Genomic DNA, 11901 nt, shown 5'->3' on the forward strand with positions numbered 1-11901 from the left:
CCACCCTTTTCACAGCAGCCCCAGCAGCCCCATTACGTCCTCCTCACACAGCGACCATTTGTTGAGCTGTCCTTCATGTGGTCTAACTCAGATGATCATCCTAAAAACTCTGTGTCAGATATGACTTTTCTCATTTGATGGATGACACACCTGAAGCTCAGAAAAGTGAACTTTCGTATCCCAAACCATCTAAGTCTCTCAGGAAAATGGCAATCTCTGGCCCCAGATTCCCTGGCAACTACTCTTATCTGGCGGGAGTGGAAGACATGTCTCATGCCAATTAGGTTGGAGGAACCCATCTCAGAGATAAAGCTTCCAGAGGCCCAGGGAGCCATCAGAAGTGCTGTGTTTTATAGATCCTAACCAATAGATAATCAGTTCATCCTGATGGATATAACTGGGCTGGCCACTTCCCTGTCAAAATAGGAAGAAGAGATAACTGGTATGTAAACAACCATACCATAATTCTGCAGCTGGAACTAACGCTCAGAGAATCTGGTGCCAGGATGCCCAATTCTCCCTCCGTTTCTATAACATAAAAAATCCGGCATTATCTGAAGTTTGTAGCAAGTGGAGCATGTGTCTGCACCTTGAGGCTCTTTGCTCAGTTGGGCTGGTCTATGGGGGCGGGGGGGGGTGCTGCAGCAATTTTTTTTCTTTTGACTGAATCCAGAGGGACACTTTCCTCCTTCCATGTTTCCTTTGCTCCCTCTCTGCTCATCTTTCTGGTGATTCTTAAGTCCAGCTCCACCAAGAACAGTAGTTGAAAAATTCAAAGCAAATAGCTCCCACTCACCCACCTAAGAGAGGAACTAAAAAAATTTTGTTCATCCATCAGCACAGCAAGCTGCCTTAACTGAATAGCGATAATTTCCCAGATGAATACTATAAAGACATGCATCCGGCCCCTTTCTCCGGAACATCCAGATGCTGTTTCGCATTAACGGGAACTAGGAGAAGTGCCAAAGTCAATTTTAGGCTGGTTTTGGAGATATTGCACCCATGCTGACTCATTTATCTCTTTGGTCCCCCTTGCTTTTCCATTATGGGGAGTTCCCATCAAAGCCCATTTCTGAAAGGCATGCCTTCTGCGCTGACATGTCAGTGAGCCTCCAGTTGGTAAAGGAAGTGAGTGCAGCTGCGGGTATTGTGGGCACTCAGAAGCTGAAGTGTCCGAGTGCTGTAGAACTAAATACACACGGGGAAGGGATTCTCAGAGCTGGTATTGATTGGGCGCTGAGGAGTTATTAAGTTCTAAGAATGGCTTATTACACCAGTTGGGCCAAGATTAAGAGGAGTTAAGCCACGGATTTCCATCGGGAGCCATTTCCACAGTTTAGAGTCCTGTGCCGAAGCCCTTCTGTTCCCATCTCCCCACCTCTCCCCAATTTCCCGCTGCCTCCCACCTCCAGGTTGTCAGATATAAGATACTGTCAGGACACTTTCCAACTTGGCTTTTCGGTCTTAACTGAACGCCCCTAGGAGCCCCGTGTGAGATGTCTTTATTGAATCACACATTTCCTCAAGTTCATGCAAACATTTTCCAAGAGAAAAGCACAGTGTACTTATGTTGTGTGGATCTGCGAACAAGCAGACTTGGGATGTAAAGAGAACCCTGCTAAGCTGATTGGCTCTGTAACTAACAGCTTCTGCTCTTTGCAGCGAAATCGAAGTTTTCCTTCAGATTGAGGGTGGTAGGGAGGCATGAACCTGTTTTGGGGGTAGGCTCACTGCACCGTTGTTATATTAAACAGGAAGGGGCTTCATCAGCTAAAAATTTAATGGGGGAAACCAGTACCGTATATGTATCCATATAATTAGCATTCATGAACTCTTTTGCTCATCCTCACTCCCAAATGACTCACCTGATAAACAAAGTCTTGTGCCGGGAAGTGTCCCACCAGCGGTGTTCGTGTTGGTTCTATTACTGCAGGTTTGCAATCTCTGGGGCCAGGTGTGGCTTGGAATTCATCATTTTTCAGATTTTAGAAAGGCCCTGAGCTGCCTTCGCCACCCATGACACTACACTGCCAGTGTGGGCTGCGGCAGCACTCTATAATCAACACATTAATGTTTCTGCAAAAAACCCAATATCACACTGTGTGGGATAAATAAATATCATTAGGCTGATGAATGGTTATTCTTTCAGTCAAAAACAGTCCAGTCAAGTGAATGTTGATTTCTTTTGGTCCAACCTAAGACATGCAGGTTATGATTTTTACAATAGCTTTCTTAACTCAAAAGAATGTCATGCTGCATCTGGAAACCTATTTTTGTACCCTGGTATAATGAGTCTCATGGTGAGCCCAGAGAGATTTTGCTGGCAGATGAATCTAAGGTAGATTTAAGCAGAAAGTTTCTGTTTGCGGAGAGGTTTTGGGTTTGGGAATTTCTGGTAGGTGACCTGGGCTTCTACTTACTTGTCCTCATTTGTCAGAAGGCATTTCTTTCCAGAAACCAGTGTTACTTGTTGGACGTGTGTGTGTGTGTGTAAAAGATTGGGGGGGGGGTGTGGATGTTTCAGTTCCTTCATCCTTCCTGAATTTCATAAAGGACCTTGGACCCTAAACCCTGCCAGGAACACCCCATCTGTGGTCTGACATTTAGAAGTTTATTGACTGGAATGAAAGAATTGTCAATTTCAAAACGTGAAAAGCCACGGGGAGATCAGGTGCCTGCTGCAAATATTCTTGCACAATGACTCCTGGCATGGAAAACAAACAAACAAGGAAAAACTGCCTTGTTGTTTTATTAATTTAGTTCTGACAGCTGTTAGTGCTCAGGCCTTCAAGGTTCTCCACAGACATTAGAAGAACCCCCAGGAACCCTCTGTGAAGTACCAATAATGAACCATGTAGGAGATGGAGGTTAAATGAAGATGAAAACTCCAAAGGGCCGGGTGGTTTCCGCCCCCTTTACTCCAGAGGTCCAAGTGCATGGAGCACACACACCCCTGGTTCTTTAACCGGGTCAGAACTGAACCCACCGCCTTCTCCCCAGCTGGCACTTCCATGGGGATCCCGGCTCAGGCTCAGGAACCAGCACCAAGGTGCTCAGGTGCTCCAAAACCTGAGGTTACCCTGCCTTCCCCTCCATCCCTCCCACATCCCTGAGCACTTTCTCCTCCACCTCCCTCCTCCGTCCCCAGCCTCTTGGAGTCTTGGATTCCCCTTACCTCTTCCTACTGTGCCCCTCCATTTACTCCTGCACCCTCAAGATCCTGGCGGTCTTTTAAAACACACAGCAGACCTTGCTGAACCCCCCTGCTGCTCCCTGAGAAGGGCTCTTAGTGTGCCCTTTGAGATCCTGCATCTGCGCCCGGCCTGCTTCTCAGGCTCTCCCTGCTGCGTACTCCAGGGCAGTAGTTCGGCCTCCAAAATGCCAGCCGGGACTGTCTCTAGCCCCACTTCTTTTGCCAACTTCTGTCACTCTTTGGATCTTGTCGCACCAGCGAGATCTCATAGCACCCTGGCCTTCTCCTTCTATGGCGCTTACCACACCTAACTAGCACCTCCCACAACAGACAGGAAGCCCTGGAGGGTGGGGAGCCTGCCTCTCTCCCTGCACCAGCCTCCCTGGGCCAGCACAGTGATGGGGTGCGGAAGGAAGGACCCCAGCCCTAGATGGGTGGGTATGGGCTGCACCTGGAGAGTCTTGCTCTTCTGGGTTTCGGGAGCACTGGTTCTGACTCCGGAGCAGCTGCAGAGACTGGGGATGGGGTTTGTGGGAAACATCCCCAGCTGCGCAGTTTCAGCTTCCCCTGGTAGGGTCTGTTCGGATAGCTGCCCACTGAGCTTGCAGATCTTCTCAAGGACTCAGAGAAGTGGTCCCTCTCCCCGTGGTGGCACAGCCTGCCCCACTTAGTCACCAGTGACTTGGATGCTGCCCAGCACCAGGCCATCAGCACGCGGGCATCAGACCAAGGCCAGGGCTGCTTGGCTAGGTTACCTCCTCCAGGTGGTCCTGCTTCAACACTCGTCATTATCCTCCGGAGGCCTTCAGCTTCCAAACATCTGCTTCGTGTGGGTTTTGCGCTCCCCATGTGAGCCATCTTGGAGCCTGATGCTGCCCTGGCTCTGCTCACAGGCAGTGCCTCCTGGTCCTCCCGCCAGCCAGGGGTGGGGCTCCTGACACTCAGGTTTAATTAAAGGCAAACTGGTGGGATTCCAGCCAAGGGCAACCCAGATGCAGGAGGCTGTTTGGCAGATGGTATTACATTTATGTCATAACCTGTCTTAATGATGCCATTCCTCAAACGGCAGAGTCTGGAACAACATACACCGGGGCAGGTCCTTCCCTGTCCCTTTCCAGTCTCACAGGGGTGAGAAAAGGCCAAGCGATGGCATGTCCCAGGAGAAGGTCTGCAGGCTGAGCTGATGACCATGCAGCCCTGACCTTAGTCTAATGCCCGCGGGAGCAGGGCTGGGTGGGTCTTTAGGGAGATGGAAAGGGTTGTCTATTTTCCTAAGTAAGTGAAAATACCCACACTAAGAACCCTCCGAGGCTATGCTTGATCCGATCCAAAGGAGGACAGGGAAGGGCTGCCCTGCACTCGTATTTGCATTTTTCTGATGGAACAAAAATAGAAGCTTAAGCATGAGTCTGCTTAAAACGCTGCCACTTTAGACTAAGCACTTTTCATGCTCCAAGGGCTGTCCTAGGTTCTATGAAGGAGCAGAAATCTGGCTAAGACATAGGCCAGTGATGGCAAACCTTTTGAGCTCGGCGTGTCAGCATTTTGAAAAACCCTAACTTAACTCTGGTGCCGTGTCACATATAGGAAAGTTTTGATATTTGCAACCATGGTAAAACAAAGACTTATATTTTTGATATTTCTTTTATATATTTAAATGCCATTTAACAAAGAAAAATCAACCAAAAAAATGAGTTCGCGTGTCACCTCTGACACGCGTGTCATAGGTTCGCCATCACTGGGTTAGAACAAAGCAGCATTCAAGGGACATGAATGGGACACTCAGTTCTATGGGGGAGACAGCCATCCACTTAATAATTATGCAAATAATTCAAATAACGAATGTAAGTTAATCACAAGCTTTAGTAAGTGCCACAATGCACATGACATAGCCAGGGTATGTCACAGGGGTTTCATACCGAGTGTGATGCATCACAGAAGGCTTTCTGGAGGAGGTGATGTTTGGACTGTGACCTAAAGGATGTGTAGGAGTTGCACAGCAGACTGGACCTACAGAGCTTTCCAAGCCAGGGTGACAGCAGGTCCAGCTGGAACTCAGAGATTGAGAGGGTAAAGTGAGAGAGTGAAGGAAGAGGATGAGGAAGTGAGTGGGGACAGACCATATGCAAAGCCTATTGGCCCTGGTTAGGCAGTTGGACTCTACCTAGGAACAGAGGGAAGCCGCCCCGAGGTCGGAACAGTGTGAGCTTTAGGGAAGGAGTGGAGGACTTTGCGACATCGCCCAGTAAGTGCAGTTGAAAACAAAACAGAGAAACTCATTTGGGGTTTATGCACGATGCAGGGATTACACTTAAGCAGCAGTTGTTCTGAACAGAAGGTGGCTTCTAATTGCAGTTGTTCGGCATAGACTTCACATTCAAACTTGCAATTATTTCACTGTTAAAAGAGCTGACAGCTCGCTCTTCTGCAGGGAAGGCAGTCTCCAGGGAGCTCTAATCGCCAGGACTTGGCTCACACCCAGAGCTCCCGAGTCTCTGACCACACTCCCAGGAAGCCGTTCTTGTTGGACATGGGGACACAGGGGGTGTGGAGCAATGGTTAGAGGCGGGCTGAAGAGGAGGAGGGGCTATGTCATCAAGGACCAGATGCCTCAGGAGCAGCTGACTGAAAGTACAGACACAGCTTAGCCGAAACAGCGTCTCACCGTCCACGCAGGCCACTGGCCTGGGGCCAGCAGAAGACATTGACCGATGGCAGGGATTCATTATCAGCTACTGAGGAGCGGATGTGCTATTATGATCCCCCTCCTTAAAGACCAAGAGGTTAAACAATCTTCCACAGTCACAGGTCAAAGTGGGAGCTGAGCTGGGACTCGGACCCAGACTCCTCCGAGTCCACAGCACTCTACACCATGCTGGGTCTCGGCGGGCCTAGGAATGCCCTGAAGAGGCGGTCTTCAGTTAAGCCCCGAGTGCCTTTTGAGTGATACACAGGAAAGAAGAGTGGGAGCTACCGGTAGAGACGGACACTATCTCCTATAAGCTTGGTATCTTTGGGCAACTTACTTATCCTCTCTGGGCCTTGTTAATAGAGCTGAGCTAATATCAGTGACGACATTGATAGTCACATTTATTGAGCCAGCACCAGGCTCCATTCTTAGGTAGTAACTCATTTAGCTTCATAATGACCCTCAGGGGAAGGTGCTGTTATTCTCTCCATTATATATATATATATAATATTATAATATTATAATATTATAATATGAAGCTCAGGTACAGAGAGGTTACATAACATGCACAAGGTCATACAGCCAGGGAGATGTCCAGTCTGGCTCTTGAACCTTATAGGTTATCATAGAGATCAAATGATACGATTCATATAAAAATCTAGCCACAGAATGCCACACACATGAATAAGCCTTGGTTACCTCTCTGTAAAATAGGATAATAACAGTTAGAATTTATTGGGTGTTTATAATGGTTTCATTTAATAGTCTCCTATGACAGAGGCTGTATTCCCATTCTACAGAAGGGAAAGCTGAGGCTCAGGGAGATGGAGTGAGTTGTTCAAGGTCATGCATCTACTAGAAGATAGAGCAGGATCTCCCACCCTGGGTTGCCTGAATCTAGAGCCCATGCTCTTACCCCTCGATGTAGGGATTCTCTGGCTGGTGCCCTCTTCCTTCACAAAGACCTCTGTCCAGATTGGGAGAAGCTCAAGGCCGCCCCAGGCACTCCTGTTTCCACTGAGTCCAGTGCACCTCCCTGTAAGCAGCCTCCTCAGTGTGCTGTGCTCCAACTATCCCATTTCTGCACAAATGGTCCGTGATGTCACACGGGTTACGGACAACTTCTCTCTCAGGAACCCCGAAGAAATCCTGGGCAGATTGGATAAAAAGCCCTTGTCAGACATCCTAATTTTAGTGTTCTCCCTGGTGAGTCCATTCAGGAAGTATTTATTTAACACTTCATTTGCTTTGCCATTCTCCCGGCTTCATTTTGCAAAAGTGCCTGTAATAACCTCCCCCCTCCCCAGCTCCTTCGCCCGGCCCCCTGCTGTTCTCGTCCTTGGGAAAACTTGAGTGCTGTGTTCAGCATCTGCAGCCAGAAATATGTCCGAGTTTCATCTTGCGTTGCTAATGCCCTCCTTTATCTCCATGCGGCATCTCCCAGCATTCTGTGTCCCATCTTCCCTTGACTCATTACGTCTCTTTCAGATATTGTTGCCCATGTGCAAATGTCGCTAATGCCCTCCTTTATCTCCAGCACTCTGTGTCCCATCTTCCCTTGACTCATTACATCTCTTTCAGATATTGTTGCCCATGTGCAAATGGACATTGTGCATGCGTGAGTTTCCTAGCAAGGGCACAGCAATGAAGTGCTCTTTTCCAGACTGGTTTTTACCCTCCCTCTCCCGTTTATTCTCAAATATCTCCCCTGGCAGGACCACACAAGCAGGTGGGATGTTCTCTCCTGAGTGTCCCTGACCCTCGGGTGTCGGATGCAGTCCTTGCACCTGATTACCTGCCCCTCACTCACTGATAGGGGAGTGAAATTCTCCTTGCGCTGAGGGGGAACACAGTTCGGCTATCACTCACACTTGCTTCTTGATCCAGTGAGTGGGTAACTCTACTAGACATTACTCATAGAGACCCTATTAATTTTAATGGCTTTTGAGATGAACAGAAGAAAAAACTTCTTTTGATTGTAAAGATATACATAGAATCCTGTGGTTTTATATATTTCTTTCTTATTGAAAAATATGGTTGAGGCATCAAAAGAGTGACAGAAGTCTGAGTCTGTTGGGATTATTCTTTTTCCTGGTTTTTTGTTTTTAAATTGAGGTAAAATTAACATAACATAAAATTATTGTTTTGAGGAGAAACAATTCAGTGACATTTAGTACATTCACAGTATTATCCCACCAGCACCTCTATCTAGTGCCAAACATTTTTATCTTCCCCAAAATAAAACTCTGTAGCCATTAGGCAGTTTTATTCCATATTCCCCTCTCCCTGGCCCCTCAAAACCACTAGTAACCTTTCTGTCTCTACAGACTTGTATGTTCTGGTCCGTGATGTCACATGTCTGCCTTATATCACTTATTACAATGTTTGCAAGGTCTGCCCATGTTGCATCATTTATCAGACTTTTACTCCTTTTTATGGCTGAAAAATGCTCCATTGCATTATTATATCGGCTGCATTTAGTTATCTGTTCATTGGTTGATGGGCACTCGGGTTGTTTCCACTCTTTGACTTGGTTGGGTTTTAAACTGCAGATTTTGTCCCAGCTCCATGGCTACACTCTGCACTGAGCTGTGTTTTTCTTTGTGAATATCCGATGTCTCAACTCACTTGCCTCTCTTTAGAGAGAACAGTTTCGGGTTGGCAGCTGCCATGGTAGGTGAGAATCACAGGATCACACGACAGGGAATCTGGCGCTGCTACTTGTAGATGTCCTGCCACCCATGGGGTGACCTTAACTCCTCAAAAGACAGCCCCCTCCGGGACCACCACAGCGTTTACTCGGGGCTTAGGCCAGCGTTTCACAGCCCGGCTGCACTCTGTCATCAACCGGGAGAGATTTAAGAGTTACCCACACTCCCGCTTCACCCCCAGTGAGACTGACTCGATTTATGTGGGTTCAAGTCTTGGCATTTTTCGTTTGTGTGTTCAGTGGGATGGATAGTGGTCCCCAAAACGTATGTCAAAGTCCTAACGACCAGGGGCGCCGGGATAGAAAGCTCTGAAAAGCTGCTATGACATGCCCCATTGGTTGCTTGTCTGCAACAGACATAACCAAGCTGCTTTCGTGTAAGCCATTGTTCAGAAGCGACTGGACAGCCCAAAGAATAGGAGAGAATATTTGCAAATAATATATCTGATAAGGACTCGTATCTAGAATATATAAAGAACTCCTACAACTCAATTATAAAAGGGCAACCCAAATAAAAATAGGCAAAGGATGTGAATAGATGATTCTCCAAGGAAGACATGCAAACAACCAACAAGCACATGAAAAGATGCTCAACAACATTCACTGTCAGGAAAACACAAATCCAAACCACAATCAGTTACCCCGTCACACCCACCAGGATGGCTGGAATCAAAAACACAGGTCCTAACACGTGTTGATGAGAACAGAGAGAAATTGGAAACTTCCTGCGTTCCTGGTGGGAATATAAAGTGATGCAGCCACTTGGCCAAATAGTGTGGTAGTTCCTCAAACGATTAAACAGAGTCGGCATATGACCCAGCAATTCTACTCCTAGGTGGACACCCAAGGGGACACAAAACATGTCCACATTAAAACATACACAGATGTTTTCCGTAGCATTATTCACAGTGGCCCCAAAGTGGAAACAACACAAATGTCCATCAAGAGACTTGTGGATAAACAGGATGTGATCTGTCCATAAAATGGAATGTTTTTCAGCCGCAAAACAATGCATTCTGATAATGCTACAGTTTGAATTGACCGTGGCAACATTATGCCAGTACACCACATGTCATCCGACTCCACTTCGCGAATGCGACCGTGGCAACATTATGCCAGTACAGAACACCACATGTCATCCGACTCCACTTCGCGAATGTCCACAACAGGTAAATTGTTAGTCGATGAGTAGTCAGTGAGGGCTGAGGAGTAGGAAGGGACAGGGGTGATAATGAAAAGGTAGAGTATTTCTTTTTGGAGGTGATGAAATGTTCTAAAAACGAGTGTGGTGATAGTTGGATGTATCTATAACTGTAAAAAAACACAACCCGATAAATTATACACTTTAAATAAGCGAATTGTACTATGTTACATGGATTTTATCTCAATAAAGCTATTTCTAGACAAAGTGGCTGAGAAGTGTGGCACAGAGCCCAATTCTCCTACCAGCTTCTGCCACTTAACTAGCTTCTGCCACTTAACATGAAGGTACTTAGTAAATGCTCAGTTAACTGGTGTTGCTTTTCTAGCATTGCCTCCCAGGAGGCCGGGCACTTCCTCAGCAGCTGCATCATAGTTAGCATTGTCAGATGTGGGCTGTTCAGTGTCTCCAAGACCGAGGGACATGTTCATGGACCACCGCTCTCATTGCATCCCCCACATAAACGATAGGCAGCTGCTGTGCTCCAGTGACTTGGGGGCTGGAAGGGTGTGTGAGTGGGAGTGACATGAACCAGTTTACGCCTGGAGACCACTCCGCTGGCTGCAGAGCAGCGAATACTCTGTAGGGGAGAGGAAACGGAGTCAGGGAGGCCTTTGTGGGAACCACTGCCTTGAAAGTGATCTGAGTTCAGGCAGGAGCCTGGGGATGCTGAGGGGGCAGCATCCTGCAGGTGGAGACATTTCCCAGGTAGGGCAGTCAGTCCTGTAGTGGACTAGGTGGGCAGGTGCGCACACAGGGCTGGCTTTGGCTGAATCGAAGGGAGGATGGATATCGTGGTTCCTAGGGGCACCTTGCCAACTTGCTAGGTGTAGTTGAAAAATCACATTATATGCAAGGCCATCTAAGGCCAGGGCTGGGGGGTGCGTGCGGGGTGAGGTGAGGAGAAACTGTCTCCTGAAGGGAGGGGTTCCACCCATGGGACAGGCTGGCCCCATCTGTGACCTCTATCAGGTGGGTTTGTGGGTGCTGGCAGAGGAGATAGATAGGAGCATGCTGTGGAAATGCCTTGTTTGTCTCAGAGGTTTGCGAGGGAAAGTCTCGTGTGTGCTATGAGGCTCTGGATTCATGGTACCTTCTCCACCTTGGGGCCAGGAAAACGGAAAGGCAATGCTCCCTAGGGGATGTGCATGGCTTTGGATGCATGGGATCCAGGGTTCAGGCCTGGAGCTGCCTGGTCTAAGTTATGAAACCCGGGCAAGTCATGTAACTTCCCCAAGTCCAGTCACTCACCCACTAAATGAGTCTGATAGTTCTCTCCCTTAGAAACAAGTAATGTCACTACTCCCTTTTTTCAGAGGAAGAAACTCAGGGCCTAGGCCAGTGATGGCGAACCTCTGACACACGAACTCATTTTTTTGGTTGATTTTTCTTTGTTAAATGGCATTTAAATATATAAAATAAGTATCAAAAATATAAATCTTTGTTTTACTATGGTTGCAAATATCAAAAAATGTCTATATGTGACACAGCACCAGAGTTAAGTTAGGGTTTTTTAAAATGCTGACACACCGAGCTCAAAAGGTTTGCCATCACTAGCCTAGAAGGTAAGTATCTTGTCTGGAGTCAAGCAGCTCATGAGTGGAAAACAGACAGTTTGGACACACTCAGTCAGACCCAGAGCCTGTTCCCTTAACCACTACACAGCCCTGTCTCTTGATGAAGTGTAGCTGCATAAACCGGGCTATCTAGGCCAGTTCTCCTGGGTGTCTAATGCTGACAGAGTCCCCAAAGGACTGGGCTGAAGGGTCCCACAAGATCACCTAGACCTCATCTTATTTGAAGTAATTTTACAGGTATAGACTCTGAAGCCCAGAGAGGTTAAGTAACTTTTCCGGAATCACACAGCAAGTCAACCAGAATCCTGTCTTGAATTCAACTCTGACCTCCATTGTTGTTCTCCTTCTACTCTCCTGCCCTGGCCTGCAGAGGGTCATTTTGCTGAGTCTTCTTAACCCTGTTGTTTCCACTTTCATACTCAGCCATTGGGCCACTGGGCCAGTGTCTCCGCTGGTGCTTCCCTGGCTGATGTAAAGCAGTTTTCTGTAGCTGCATATTGACGCCTTAGACAACAGCCTCACATTTCAGAG

This window comes from Myotis davidii, unplaced genomic scaffold, assembly GCF_000327345.1.
Source record: "Myotis davidii unplaced genomic scaffold, ASM32734v1 scaffold806, whole genome shotgun sequence".
NCBI lineage: Eukaryota > Metazoa > Chordata > Mammalia > Chiroptera > Vespertilionidae > Myotis > Myotis davidii.